This window comes from Bos taurus, chromosome 23 (genome assembly GCF_002263795.3).
Source record: "Bos taurus isolate L1 Dominette 01449 registration number 42190680 breed Hereford chromosome 23, ARS-UCD2.0, whole genome shotgun sequence".
Taxonomy (NCBI): Eukaryota; Metazoa; Chordata; class Mammalia; order Artiodactyla; family Bovidae; genus Bos; species Bos taurus.
In genome coordinates this window covers 25,164,657-25,180,217 of record NC_037350.1, presented here as the reverse complement: position 1 = coordinate 25,180,217, position 15,561 = coordinate 25,164,657, and the positions used below count along the sequence as shown (strand labels likewise).

Genomic DNA, 15,561 nt, shown 5'->3' with positions numbered 1-15,561 from the left:
AGTGCAACTTCATGCCTTTGTTGTAATTCCTTCCCTACAAGGCTCTCTTTGGGCTCAGCGCCTGCTATGCAAACTAGTAGGGTAACTGGGTGCCCAAGCAAGTGAGCCTCGGAGATCACAACGACCCCCTGAGAAACATTCGAGATCCTACCTCTTCTCCCCCCACACCTGTGAATCTTAGCTTCGGACAGAAAGAGAAGCGCAAGTGAAGGTCATTGACTCAGCCTGTCCCCAGAGACAGAGGGCAGGGCCTTGTGGGTCCCTGTCCTCTCCCCCAGGGGATGCTGATTGGAGATCCTGGTACCAACCTCGCTCTCCCGTTTCAGGAGTCTGGAATTTTGACAAATGAGAATGTCTCCTCTGGGTGGCTATGAATCTCCCCTATTGCAGTTAAAGCCTATTTATTTGTTTGGGCCTCAGCATACAGAGAATCAGAACCATCACATTATCCATTCCCAGAAAATTTTAATCATCCCAAACTGAAACTATATACCCATTAATAACTCCCCAGCTCCCCCGCCCCAGCCCTGGGGTATTATTAGAATTATTAATTATTAATAGAAATTAATAGTATTATTAATAGAAAACACTATTATGTTTTCTGTTTCCATGAGTTTTCCTATTCTAGGTGCCTCACTGCTGCTGCTGCTGCTGCTGAGTCACTTCAGTCATGTCCAACTCTGTGCGACCCCATAGACAGCAGCCCACCAGCCTCCCCCGTCCCTGGGATTCTCCAGGCAAGAACACTGGAGTGGGTTGCCATTTCCTTCTCCAATGCATGAAAGTGAAAAGTGAAAGTGAAGTTGCTCAGTTGTGTCCGACCCCCAGCGACCCCATGGACCGCAGCCTATCAGGCTCCTCCGTCCATGGGATTTTCCAGGCAAGAGTACTGGAGTGGGTTGTCGTGGAGTGTGTAACAGAACAAGACCCTGTAGGGACTTCCCTGGACAGACACCCTCTCCCCCAGGTTCTCTGCTTAATTCCTATCTGAAGTAACTAATAGTTTCTGATGCATTTTTTCCCGAGTTGTTTTACAGATGCTAAAACCTTCACCAAATGGAAGACATTAACTACTTATGACCATGAGCCCTTAATCCTCAGACTTACTGGAGGCTGAGGGTTGATAATGTTAATCTCTGTGACACAACCCTATATCTTACCATTAGTCAATCCGAAAATTGTACACGAGTTGATCACACACCTTGGGACTCTCCTTTCTCACCTGGCCTTTAAAAATGCCTCACTTTAGGATCTACTTCCTTGACCAGGAATCGAACACTGGTGCCCTGCATTGGGAGCAGAGTCTTAACCACTGAGAGGCAGTGTCCTGCAGCTAAGACCCAGCACAGCCAAATAAATTTTTTTTAAAAAGCCTCCTTGAAACCCATTGGGGAGTTCAGGCCTTTGGAGCATGAGTTATCCTAGACTCCTCTGGTGCCTTAAAATAAGCACTGCACTTTTCTTCCCCACAACCCAGTGTCAGTAGATTGGCTTTACTGCTCAAAAGCCAACAGATCCAAGTTTGGTTCAGTAACAGGTGGAATCATATATAATTTGTCCTTTTGGGTCTCTTTCACTTTGCATAATGTTTCCAAAGTTCATCCATGTTGCAACATGTGTCAGAATGTCATTCTTTTTCAAAGCTGTCTTGTTTTCTTTCCTGTTCTTTTGCAGGGCTGGGAGAGGGGGGTTGTTTTTATTATTTATTTGTGTTTGGCCGCACAGTGCCACATATGGGATCTTAGTTTCCCCAGCCAGGGATCAAACCCATGCCTCCTTCATTGGGAGCACGGGGTCTTAACCACTGGACTATCAGGGAAAATTCTGTCTTGTTTGTTTTTAACAAAGGTGAACTTCCCTCCTGCTGTGTGACCCCCAGAGGCACTTGACACAGGATGCAGCAGTGTTTCAGGACCCATGGAGCTGACACAGACCCTGGGTTGCAGGACCCTGTGCACACAGCCATCCATGTCAAAGAAGCCAGCTAGGATCCTGTTCTTCCTGGATTTTCTAACTACAGCCCTTTTCCCCTTCACAATTAGTTCTCAGATTTACGTTACCTCTCTCTGCAGTGTGTCCTTTATGCCTCATATTTAACTGTGGTAAAAGCATTATCCGATCAAAAAGGGATTTCAAGATCAGAAATAGGTACAGATGTATCAGGGATCAAGGGTCCCTCAGGGCCCAACTATACTGCCTCGAGGTTAGAGATTGCTCCAGACAAAGGTCATGAGAAAAAAGAACACCTACCAGGCATTTTCTGCAGACCAGGCTGTCTTCCAGGAGATCTATATCCATTAACGATTTTATCCTTTCAGCAACCTTCCAAGAGACATATGATCATTTGCATCTGCCCAGGTGAGGAAATTCAGGCCCTGAGAAGCCCAAGGACCAAGATTCCCAGACCTGGGACTGGGTTGAGGGTGAGAAGCCAGGCTTGCTCCTGCCAGGGCCAAGACACTTTTTCTTCCAACGTTAACAACAGATGACATAAAACACAAGCACAAACACATTGTAAAACAGATCCAGATACTGTTGGGGAGCGATTATCCCATCTCATTCCTCAGCATGGTCTCTGATAGCATTGAGTCCAGGCCTGCAGGGACCTCCTTGCTTGGCTCAGCCTCTGGTGAGGGAATTCTAACAAGCAGGTCCTCCAGACCTGTGGCCCAGGTTGGGAATGAAGCTGTGGCAAGCCCCTGTGTCCTTGTCTTTTGAAGTAAAATGCTGAGCCAAGAGTTAATGATTGGGAAATGGGAAGAGGTAGAAACAAAGAATAGCTATTAGACTAGGGAACTGGTAACAATTTGGACTATCATTCTGCCACATAGCAGAATCCCCAAACTCACAGCTCCCTGAAAGATTAGATAAAGGCCTGACACACGTTCCTAAATTGTTTTTTCAGGAAGCAGACCCCTCTAGGTGAAAACTGCTGACCACAAGAATGTAGACCCAAAACTGGTTGAAATCAGAAAACTGATGATGCTTGAAACTTTACCTTGTGGCCAATCAATCCAAGAATTATCCATGAGCTGATTACTCCCTGATCCTTGAACACTATAAAACTCACTTCCCCCTCCAAGGTGGGTCACACAGTCTTAAGGGTGTTAGCTAACTGTGGCCCCCTTTGCCTGGCAAAGCAATAAAAGCTACTCTTTTCTATTTCACCCAAAACTCTGACTCTGCATCTCTTTTTGGCACTGGTGAACAGAGGCCGAATTTCAGCAGCAGGAAAAGGGGACTGATTCGTTTTCCTAGTAGTGGTCATGGTGTTACTGTTATGTGTCAAGTTCCTATTGCTCACCCCACAACAGATCAATAAATCGAGAGATGAGGTGTTGGGGCAAGGAACAGGGACTTTATTTGGAAAGCCAGCAGACCAGAAGATGGTGAACTATTTTCCCAAAGAACCATCTTATCTGAGTTAGAATGCAGGGTTCTTTTATATTAAAGGGGGATGGGAGTGTGGCTGGTGATTACAAACTCCTTGGTGCTGACCAGACCCCAAGAGGGAGGTAAAAGCCTTTGTTCTTGCAGCTGTCTATGTAGGTCTGGTCACAGTGTTCCCATAAATCTCCAAGGAGACAAATGTTGTTCTCTGTTCTATAAAATTTTATCTCTGTGAATGGAAAATCATCATACTTTAAAGGTCAGAGCCTTGAGAATGGGCTATCCTGCGTACTTCATGTTACAGGCAACATTCTTTTATAGACGGTGCAGAATCAGCATGACTAAGCACAGGCTATAGAACACAAGGGTTAGAGCTAAAGGAATAGAGCCCACCTGGAGTCAGATTTTGTGGAGTCCCATACTGAGGTCATAGGTGCAAGGCCTTGTACCAAGATGCAGAGCCCACAGATGCAGAGCCCAGAACCAAAGTCATCTTCAGAACTGACTGAACCCCATTGTAACCAATGCCAAAATCCTCCCTGACCATCACCAGCAGGTTTCCTGACCGCAAATTAGATAAAAATACCCACCCTGGTATTCACCCCATAGCACCCTAACCAATCTTCTAACGCCACCCTTCTAGCTTCCCTGGGCTTCCTTGGTGGCTCAGATGGTAAAGAATCTGCTTGCAATGAAGGAGACCCAGATTTGATCCCTGAGTGGGGAAGATCCCCTGGAGAAGGGCATGGCTACCCACTCCAGTATTCTTGCCTAGGAAATTCCATGGACAGAAGAGCCTGGCAAGCTACAGTTAGTGGGGTCACAAAGAGTTGGACATGAATGAGCAACTAACATGGGCTTCCCAGGTGGCACTAGTGGTAAAGAACCCACCTGCCAATGCAGGAGATGTAATCCCTGGGTTGGGAAGATCCCCTGGAGGAGGACATGGCAACCCACTGAAGTATTCTTGCCTGGAGAATCCTAAGGACAGAGGAGCCTGGCAGGCTACAGTCCATGGGGTTGCAAAGACTCAGACATGATTGAAGGGACTTACCACACATGTACATAACCCATACATCAGGTTTCCCTGTCTCCACTGCATTTGCAGTGCTTTCGTTATCTCTGCTTCTTGCTCTCAATAAACTCACTCCCTTCTCGAATACTGCATCTGGAAATTCTTTTCCAACCTGCGCTCAGACTACCACAACAGATTGGTCATCTGTTGTTCCTTCTTGGTGAGTGTCAAACCAAAGGACACAATCAAGCGAAAGCCCGGGAGAAAGAAGAATTTATTACTTGCGCCATCTCCCAGTAAGAAGAACACTGGAACACTAGGGATCTTTCCCAAAGCAGTGTGTCCCTGAACTGCAGTATTATGGATGTTTTAAGCTAAGCGTGCATACATGTTCATGAAGGGGCTTGAGCAGAAGATCATTCAGCATAGGATTGGGCAGAGGTTGCCAGAGACCAGGCTTTAGTTGATAGAAGTCATGAGGGTCAGAAAATATCAACATCAGGACTTCACGATGTTGGGAATAGTTAAGACCGTTATTAGTTAAGACAGGTTAAGTTAAGATGGGTCCAATAGTTAAGATTCCACACTGCCAAGGCAAAGGGTATGGGTTCAATCCCTGGTTGGGGAGCTAAGATCACATGCCCTGCAGCATAGCCACACACACAAAAGTCACCATCGTCATTTCTTAGGTTCCAACCAGTCTGGGCTCTCAGCAGGTAGTTATTATACCATCTTCCACCTGGGTGGAGGCCTTAGTTCTTGCAGAACTATAAGAAATGTATCAAAGTATAATATTTTATCCCTTAAGAAGGAACTGGGACTATGTCTTATCATTGAATTATTGTTTCTTGTCTGCTGTTCCTTTGTTTCTGCATTTACTTCCCCTAAGATTATTAATCACGGAAACCTGTTCAAGGGTAATCATTGTGGCTAAGCTTGGACCACAAAATGGTTTCGGCCCAAGATAGCATCTCTTATGTCAAGAAGAACATGTTTGGCTCTCTTTTCTGGGAATGCTCCCCTCCTTATCTGCTTAAAATAACAATTATGGGAGTCCTCAGGGGGAGATTATGTGGCTTGTTCTCCTTTAGGGTATCCCCAGTTCCTGCCTGGTAAACAGAGGTCAGCTTCTGGCTAGATTTCTATTTACTTGAGACAGTAGCCTTTTCAGAGGATATGGGGGCAATTGGCTTACCTCACTTATCCCCACTTTGTGTTTTCTCTTGAATTCTCTTTCCATTGCCTCTGCTATTTACAATGACACAATAATCATAATAGCTAGTGTCTTTGAGTGTCTGCTGTGTTTCTAGCTCTGTTCTAGACAGTTTCCACTTCTTAACAACTGTCTTAGAAGGTAGGTCCCAGAGAAGTTAAAGTAATTTTCTGCAGTCATAGGGCAAATAAGAGGTTGAAAACAATCTTGATCTGCCTAGCCCAGGAATGCTTGTTGTCAATCTCAGTAGCAGAGGAGGCGCAAGGATTGGGAAGTACCTGCATTGTCATCAGACTGTGAGTAACAAGGAACCAGTCCAGTGAATGGGGGTGTGGAGAATGCCCCCCAAGTTCCGCTTCAAGCTGGATCACCTATTCACAGAGCTGTAATGTACACCTAGAAGTAGCTGCTCTTTCCCAATAGTCTAAATGCCTTTGTTGTCCCTTAACAATTGCAAAAGAATCTGATAATCTAGTTTAATTGGACTGTTTTTCCTTTTAGGTCTTTGTGGTTGAATTTACAAGTACAATTTAGCTGCATTTATTATTTCCAGAAGGCGTCATAGAGAATGGCTTTAGGTACTCAGGTGTGAAAGAAGCAGACAGAAGAGTCAGGGTTTGGAAGGAATGCCGGAGTTCAGTGAAGCGGATGATACCTCCAGGGACATATTTGCCAAAAGGGAGGGCCAGCCCCAGTCTCTCCTGGGAAATGGAATTACAAAGCCTTTTTCACATGAAAGATTATCTGAACAGTTTCCAAAATCATCTTCTGTTTAATCAGGGCATCCACATTAAGAAAAGTAAGAAGATACCCTTGCAGCGTCTGGTTTGTCTATAAACTCTAAAAACAGATGCTTATTCATACAAATGAAATAAATTTAACAAAAATTAAAAATTGGACAAGTGTGTGAATGCAATGGTGAATTCAGGCTAGTGACCCTTCATAAATTTCAGTTTTTCTCTCCTTCCAAACCTGGAAGGGGTGGAGAACTGAAGATGACATTTGCCTCCAAGTTGGCCAAATATGAGGTGTGAGGGCAAAAACAACAGAGACTCATTATCCACAGCAGCCTCATGGCTGGTCCTGGGCAGGGAAGCCTCTCTGCTCCCAAATGACCTCCCGGACCTCCTGCAGGAGGGTCGGCCCCACAGTTCAGTCCTGCTCCCTGTAACTCAAAAAGAATTAAGCATTGAAAAGTGGGATTGTGGGAAAGGGGTCCCTTTACTTTAGAGGCAGAAACATGAAATGAGTTCTCTGCATCTTTTAACACAGGTATCTGTGGGAACATAAATGTTCTGCCCCACTAGGCCACAAGTGCTCAGTTTGACCACTGCAGAAATCGCTGACAGAAAAGAGAGCACATCCCTGGTTCAACAATCCTGGCCGAATGGTGCTGTGTGTGTCTATTGCCAAAAGTGAATGATTGAGACCAACAGCCTGACTGTAATTGTGGCAGAACACAGCAGATGGGTCTGAAGCACCGATTCTTGAGACTTCAGCCATGGGCCCCCACTGCCTCCTGCTCATCGCAGTGTGAATGACTCCATCTGCAGAGTGCTCTGAACTACCCACATGGTTCACGCATATCACTGAAGTGCAGCCCTGGGCCAGCAGCGTGGGCAGCTCCTGGGAGCTGAAATGTAAAGTCTCAAGCCCAGCCCCAGACCTGCTGAATTTAACCTGCGTCTTAACAAGATCCCACATATCTATGTGCCCACTGACATTTTAGACACGGCCTTGTATTCTTACTCATCTTTGCAAACAAACACACTCTTGGCTCCCCAAGAAGGGTCATAGAATGTGACCCTCAGCAGGTTTGAGAATGTTTTATCTCCTTTCACCCCCTGTCTGCTGTCTATACCATATAGGAGCCATATAAACATGTATCACACATATAAACATTTGCTTATTGAGGACAATTTCAAGACTGCCTCTGAGTCAAACTAACCAGACACAAAAGATACTCAGGAATAGGGTTGCAGATTTAGCCAATAAAAATCCAAAATGGCCAGTTTAATTTGCATTTCAGATTAGCAATGAATAGTTTTTTAGGCACAAGTAGGTCCCAAATGTTGCCCGTGTCCTGTGTCGTATCTACTCAGGAGTCGAAGTCCCAGGCTGCCCTGTCCACCTCCCCACTCTGTCTCTGCCTGTTTTGTGTCTGAGACCCTCTCTTGTTCCCAGTGGTGGTGGCCTTGGTACAAGTTTCAAACCCCAGTTCATGGTCTGCTTCCTTTCTTCCGTGAGGGTGAGAGGCACGTGGAAACTCTAGCACAGACTTCAGCATCAGAAAGACCAGGGATCTGGCTCTGCCAGCTGGATGACAAGCACATTTTATCTTCCTGAGTCTCTATCTCCTTGGCTGTAGAATGAGGCCCTTGGTCCTCTCAATGCCATGGAGATAGTGCGTGGAACAGAATGCCTCCACCGCCCCCATCTCCCTGGCAGCCTTGGTTTCTTTTGATAACTGTTGTCCTTGGGTCCATACCCTTCTCCAGTTTCAACTCCAAAACAGGATGTGAACAGCACTTACCATACAAACCAACGCCGCCTCCACGTAGCATCTGCTACTGGTCTGCCTTCGGTTCTGATTTAGGCAGTTCCTAAGTTGCAAATTTAGGTTGAGATTCTTCTTCTGTTTTGTTTTTTTTTTTTTTTTTAGGTTGAGATTCTTTATTCAAGTTGCTTCCCAGGTAAAATGTCAAGGACATAGTTGTAATTTTTCAACTATGGCAGCGTTTTGTTTAAGAAGAAATCATATTTAACTACCACCAATCAATAAGTTTTCGTGTCAGTGGCCTAAACTGCATTTCTAACTAACACATATTTGGGGCAATCCACACATTCCACAAGAAGCATGTCCTTTTTTCCCTCTTCTATTTCCACCTGCTTTTTCTGTTCTTTTTAACCACGATCGCTGGTACCACTGGAGGTCAGCAAAGGTAAGAAGGCCCATTCTCTTCAGATGGGCAACTTGGTGAGAGGAAATTGAACTTTTCTGCAGTATTTTTTCCCAAATTGATGTATATATATATATATTTAATCTTTATTTTTACTAGATATATTATACAAGTTGTATATATATTTAGTAATATCTGAATAATCAAAAAGGTAAAGAATACCAGTTTTATGAAGTGTGTCGCTTCTGCAGTTTAATTTGATTTTGTAAAGTCAAATCAGTAGCAAGGCCAGTCCCTGCCCTTAATGTTGCAGATGCAGCTTAGGGGTCTGGGTTCCAATTAAGGAAACAATTTTTCAAGACAATAAGAAAGAAGAGCTTGGATTAAAATATCAAATCTACTTGCTTTTCCTCAGTCAAGATTTTGACCTTGGTTTTTGTTTTCCAGCTTGCCCAATTTCTCAACACAGACATCTTGACCTACAGGTTTGTATTCCACTCTGGGTCAGCTTGTTCCATTTACGCTTGTAGGCCTCTTTTATCCTCTGTGACCTCTTTTGTCCTCTGCATAGTTCCAAGCACTTTGTCCCAAGGAGGGAGGGGTGTCCTGCCAGGGGTCCAAATCTGGTGTGGTTCTTCTCAACCTAACAGCATTGGCGTCTGGCTTTAACAGAGACACCAATTTGATGACTGGAGAGATTCAAATTGTTTATTTCCACAGTAGAGCCGTGTAGCAGAAGGGAGAGATATTGAAATAGACGTTCTTTCTAGACTACTTTATTGAAATGAATTTGGAATTTCTAACCCTTGTTGTAAAACGAAAAAACTGGTTGCTCTTTACATACTGGGCAGAAGCCAGCCGACTGTTTGCTGTCTTGGTCCGTGTCTCTAAGGGGGAGAGTCCCCCTCCTGGGAATGCCACAGCTTTCCTTCTCCAATGACTGGACAGAAATACACATTCTTGGCTCCCCATACCTGAGTCAGCTGAAAAAGAACCTCTGCTCAAGGAGGCCCAACAATCTGTGCTTTTATAGTCCTTGGGGAATTCTTTCACAACCACAGGTGGAGGAGCACTGCTCGGAGGAATGCCCCAAGGGTGGACTTGCCTTCGATTGCATTTCTGATAGCCTTGTCTTTGCCTTGGCTCTGCCCCTCTTTTTGTGAAATTCACCTGGAAAGTCTCTCCCAGCATTTCAAACACCCCCACCCCATCACCCTCTCTCCAGCACTACTGCTTGAGTCCTGGAGGCAGAAACTTTTGCCATTAAGGTGCTACTTGTACATATAGCTCCCCTCTATCCACACAAAATGCAGACATGAGATGATGATGATGATGGGCAATTTTGAGTAATTATATGCCAAGCATTTTACACATATTATCTTTTGAAGCCTCGCAGTAATCTTACTGATGAAGGATTAGGTTCAGAGATGGGAAGCCACTTTCCAAGTTTCCTTAGTGATTGAGACAATTTTTTGCCTAGAACTCAAAGCCCCACACTTCTTCATGTACAGCTACCATAACTGGTGAGCTACAAGGACATGCTAAGCTAATACAAAGCAATGCAAAGCCAAGCTAAAGCCTGCGCCCAGGATTGGGTGGGAATGGGTGCCGTGCTAATATGCGTTCTGCCCAGCACTAATGCACTCAGTATATGGTGTGCTGTCCTGAAAAGCTGTGCGAGGCTCCACGACACAGGGCGATGCTGGACTGTGCAGATCTGCGCCAAGGTACAGTGAGTGCTGCTTCTGTTAACGGAGGAGAGTTTGAGGACGACTCCTCCCTTGGGCCTCAGTTCTTGGTAAGGATGCAAAGAAGAAGAATCTAAGGTCTTACCTACTGCAAGAAAGTTTACTGACAATACTGAAAGAAAGAACAGAGAGAACACCTCAAGAGAAAAGTGGGCCACACCAAGAGAGACGATGGTCCTGGAGGGCTTAGGTACAGAGTTTTTAAGGCAAGGTCATTTGCATAATCCAGGGGGTCATTGACTGACAGTCTTCATTGATAGTTGCAGGTTGTAAAACAAGGTGCTCTACTGTGCATGTCCTGCCCATAATTCAGTCTGTTATAATTAGATGTATGTGTTCATGGAATATCTATGAGCAGTTAATGAGTCCCATGGCCACCAAAGGTTACTTTATTACATGATAATGTGAGGTGTGTGCATGTACAGGAGTAGGGAAATTTCTGCCTGTTGGCTGGTGGGGGATTTTTCTGGCCCCTTGACTATTTTGGAGTACTGTGGGGTAGGGGGAATGTTAGAGGGCGGGGCTGGTAAATTGCTTGGTGGGATTAGGCAGCCATTGGACGTTTAGCTGAAGGGGCCGCCTCTCCTTGCTCTCCTCACTAAAATGACATACATACTGACCTCCCCCCTTACCTCTTCAGAGCAGTTTGTCAGAGATCTCTGATAGACTGTCTCCTGGACTCTGGTTTTCATTTTGCCCCAGATAAAACTTAACTCAACAGCTCTCACGTCGTGCAATTTTTTCACTTGACGTGTCTCTCCCTTCTTTTCTGTTTGTAGAGAAAGTTCCCTTTTGCTTCATGTCTGTTCTCCTGATTTTAATTAATTTATAAAGAAATGATAGTATGCTAAAATTCCAGGACATTCTAAAAGAAAATTAATTTACTCACAATCTGCACCCCAATACACATTAGTTTTCTTGTTCTGCTCCTTCGTATCTTTGCTTCTGTACGTGTATTTGCAACCATAGTGTAGAAATAATTGAGTATTTTGATTCTTTTTAATAATTGCCTACCTAAAATATTTTATCACCTTTTTCTAAATGTCAAACACAGTATAGGCTCAATGCATAACACTTTTGAAAAAGCGACATAATGTGGTCACATACACATCCTGATTTCACAACCCAAAGATAACCATTGTTAATCAACAACATGTATATGCTTTCAGATATCCTCACACCCCTCCTATAATCTAATGGGGTTAAGGTTTTGGCATTTAGGAAGCAGTGTGATAGGAGCAGAAAGGTAATGATTAAGACATACATATCATGCTTTTTTACTGCTCTGAGCTAAGCATTTTGCACATCATTCTCACAACACACTTAGGTCTTGCATTCCCATTTAACAGATGGGAACACTGAATTACAGAAAGAGAAGGTAATTTACCCCAAGCCACATAGCATCAAGTGCAACAGTGAGTTTACCCGGGCAGTCTGTCTCCAAAGGCTGGGCCTATAAACCACCACCATGACCAGAAGTCAAGCGCTTACCCAGCCCTGGTCTGTGTGACTGTGTCAGAGAAAGCTTCCAGCAGGCAGTGACACTTTAGCAGGCCTCAGAAGTGAGGAGGAGGGCAGCCAGGAAAAAGGAGGCAGAAGGAAGGCAGATACAGAGAGACTTCTAAGAACAAAGAGCCCATGCAAGGGCAGGAGAGCAAAGAGAGCAGGAGAAAAGTATTAAGGTGAGAGGGTAGGGGTGAGGGCAGAAGAGTGGCTGAAACGAGGCTGGGCAACAGTGGGGGGCTCTGGGGAGGGGCTTTCTAAACTCTGTGTGAGAGTCTGATCTTTTCCCATCACCCTTTTGTTCCCCCACTGCTGCTAAACAACTTTGTTTGTGAGCCCCGGGTATAGCCCAGGCACATACAGAGCCCAAGAGGAAAGCACAGGATGTCACAGGGCATCTCCAGGCCAGCCCCCAGCCTGTCCTTGCCCCAGGTCCTGGGGTGTGCCCCAAGATGCAGCAGCTCAGGCAATCAATGGGCTGTGTCCCTGCCCCTCAGGCTGCAGAACAGGTTTGGGCCTGCTCACATGCTCCCTCCAACTGGGCCTCCAGGCTGGTCACAGACATCTCAGCAGCCAGAAGAGGCTCAGGGAAGGGTTTTAAGCCAGAAACTGATAGGCTTCAATCTGCTTCTTAGATATATCCCCTTGGCTGCTGCAAGGAGGGTAGAATGAAGGACCACAGGACACAAGCCTAGACAGTATATGAAGCCAAGCAGGACCCTTTGGGACCCTCTCAGGTATATGATCCCACTTCATCCCCTGTCACTCCAACTCCTTGCAGTAAAAGACTTTGCTTTAGTCCCTTAGGCTGCCTCCAAGTTCTCAGAAAGTCAGCCTCAAGGATTGATCTCTGAAAAGGATGTGAACGTGCAGCAATAAAGAGCTGTAGTTGGGCCAGGAGAACTGGTGATAAATTGAAACAGTAGATCAGCAGTAGAGCAGAGTCACAGAACCTCTAGTTCCACCCAGAAGGACACAGATAACAAAATATGATATGCACATTCTTGAATTGTTTTTATAGAAACCTGATTCCCACCAGAAAGAAACTGCTGACCACAAGCCCATCAGACCAGTTGGTATCAGTTGGTTGATGATATTGACTCCTGAAATATCACCCTGTTATCTCACCACCAATCAGTACAGAGGAATGAGAGTTGATAAGGCACCCTGTTACCCATATCCCTACTATTGGCTTTAATAACACTCCCCTGAAAGACCTGAATTTGGGTAAACTCCAGCAGTTGGTGATGGACAGGGAGGCCTGGCGTGCTGTGGTTCATGGGGTCACAAAGAGTCGGAAACAACTGAGCGACTGAACTGAACTGAACTGAAAGACCTCAGGGTGTTAGGGTTTTTGAGCAGGAGCTGCCTTTTCTCCTTACTTGGCATCTGCAATAAACACTATATTTTCTGGCTCCACCGACCACCTCCTTGCTGCACCCCCAGGCCCCCAGAGTTCAGTCTCAGGCAATTTCCACAGTGTTCAAACGTGTTATTTTCTAGTTTTGGTTAATTTTTCCTACATAAATTCACCAGTGTGAAAATGAGACAGACCATGATGGCAGTTAAGGATAAACCTCTCAGAACGACAATGAGGCAATGAAAATGGGACCTGACGGAAGACAGTTACGTTCAGCCTTGCTTTTCAGGTGTTTGGTTTGGTTTTGATTTTGAAACATCAGCTGGTGTTGAGTCTCCATTAGAGAACCAGGAAAAAGGAATCCTCCTTCTTGGTTCCCCAAGATGGATCCAAGGATGAGAACGGCGTAACAGGAGAGTAGTGCTCAGATTCAACTTCCTACCTGGACCCTTCCTGTGGGATGGAGATACCAGGAGAAGGTGGGGGGACAGGGAGCTGGCCACCTTCCTGCTTGTTTCCTCCTCAAAGTGATGTATCTTTGGCTGTTGACATGCTCAACAGTGCAAGAATCAAGGTTGTTAGCAGAACCTAGGACATGAAGAAACCAGAACATGAAAATAAAGCTCTTTGTTAACAACAACAACAACAAACCCAAAACAAAACAAATAAACAAACAAAGAAAATGACTACACTTCACAGATGGCTCAGTGTTAAAGAATCCTCCTGGCAATGCAGGAGAAGTGGGTTCAATCCTTGGGTTGGGAAGATCCCCTGGAGACGGAAATGGCAACCCACTCCAGTATTCTTGCCTGGAGAATCCCATGGACAGAGGAGCCTGGCAGGCTACAGTCCGTGGGGTCACAAAAGAGTCAGACACAACTTTGTAACTAAACAACAAGAAAAACAACCACAGCCTAGAGTTGGTTTTATTGTGCGCAGGGCAAGCAGACCCAAATCCAGGTTGGGTAACACATTACAGGATGCTGTGGAAATTGTGCAAGAGATGATGACAGCCTGCATGGAAACAGGGTGGTGCCGAGAGAAGAGAGGGACTGGTGAGAGTGAGGGGGAAATGGGGAGATCTGGAGAGAGGAAGCTGGGTCAAGGAAGACAGGAAGCTTCCAGCCTGGGCAACAGTGTGGATCAACAGCATCAGTCTCAGATCTGGAACCCGATTTCTGCTTGGGCTTTGGTCAGGGTCTGAGTTACTGGAAGGACAGGCGGGTGGACATGTCCAGAAAGCAGATATACTCAGGCCACATGCCCAAGAGACAGATCCAGGCAGATCTCCTCCTGGACACCTGCCTATGGTATGAGGTTGCTGACTTTCCCCAAACCCTCAGGTTCCCCCCAAGTGAGTTGCCAGCCCTGTGTCTGCCTTGGGGAGAAGCGGGTGGGATGACATCTGAGGGACAGAGAATGTGAGTTGTGTTGCCTGTGCATGGGTTGGAAAAGAATTTCAAGACATGAGGCAGAATGACGGGAGAATAGAGTTTATTAGAGTGGGAGACGCTGTTAGAGCAGTGGGCTCAAGGGAGAGCTGACACTTTCATGGGCTAGTCACTGCAGATGCTGACTGCATCCGTGAAATTAAAAGACACTAACTCCTTGTGAGGAAAGCTATGACAAACCTAGACACCATATTAAAAATCAGAGACATTACTTTGCTGACAAATGTCCATATAGTCAAAGCCGTGGTTTTTCCAACAGTCAAGTATGGATGTGAGAGTTGGACCATAAAGAAGGCTGTAAGTGGGTGAGTGTTAGTTGCTCCGTTTTGTCCAACTCTTTGTAATTCCATGGACTGTAGCTGCCAGGCGCCTTTGTTCATGGAAGTCTTCAGGCAAGAATAATGGAGTAGGCAGTTATTCTCTTCCGCAGGGGATCTTCCTGACCCAGACCTGGATAGAACCCAGGTCTCCTACGTTGCAAGCTGATTCGTTACCATCTGAGCTACCAGGGAAGCCAGCCACCAGGGAAGCCAAAGAAGACTGAGCACCAAAGAATTGATGCTTTCGAATTGTGGTGCTGGAGGACTCTTGAGAGTCTCTTGGACTGCAAGGAGATCACACCAGTCAATCCTAATGGAAATCAACCCTCAATATTCATTGGAATGACTGTTGCTGAATCCAAAGCTTCAATACTTTGGCCACCTGATGGGAAAAGCCAACTCATTGGAAAAGACCCTGATGCTGGGAAAGACTGGAGGCAAAAGGAAAGGGGGCAGCAGAGAATGAGATAGTAGATAGCATAACCAACTTAATGGACAGGAATTTGAGCAAATTCTGGGACACAGTCAAGGACAGAGAAGACTGGCATGCTGCAGTCAGTCCATGGGGCCGAGGAGTTGGACATGACTTAGGGACTGAACAGCAACAACAAGCCAATTTTTATAACTTCAAGACAAAGAAAATTCCTGTAGGAAGGGTGGC

The 15,561-nt window shown here is 45.5% G+C and overlaps 1 long non-coding RNA gene across 1 annotated transcript in view; it reads right to left on the bottom strand.

Annotated features, from left to right (window-relative positions):
* LOC112443730 (uncharacterized) overlaps window positions 1-15,561 on the bottom strand; it is a 31,985-nt gene that overhangs the window by 1,971 nt on the left and 14,453 nt on the right. The window contains exons 2-3 of the long non-coding RNA XR_003032142.2: window positions 13,572-13,717; window positions 2,251-2,322 (exon numbers count right to left, since the gene is read on the bottom strand). This is a non-coding gene — a long non-coding RNA (uncharacterized lncRNA). The remainder of the gene's footprint in view (window positions 1-2,250; window positions 2,323-13,571; window positions 13,718-15,561) is intronic.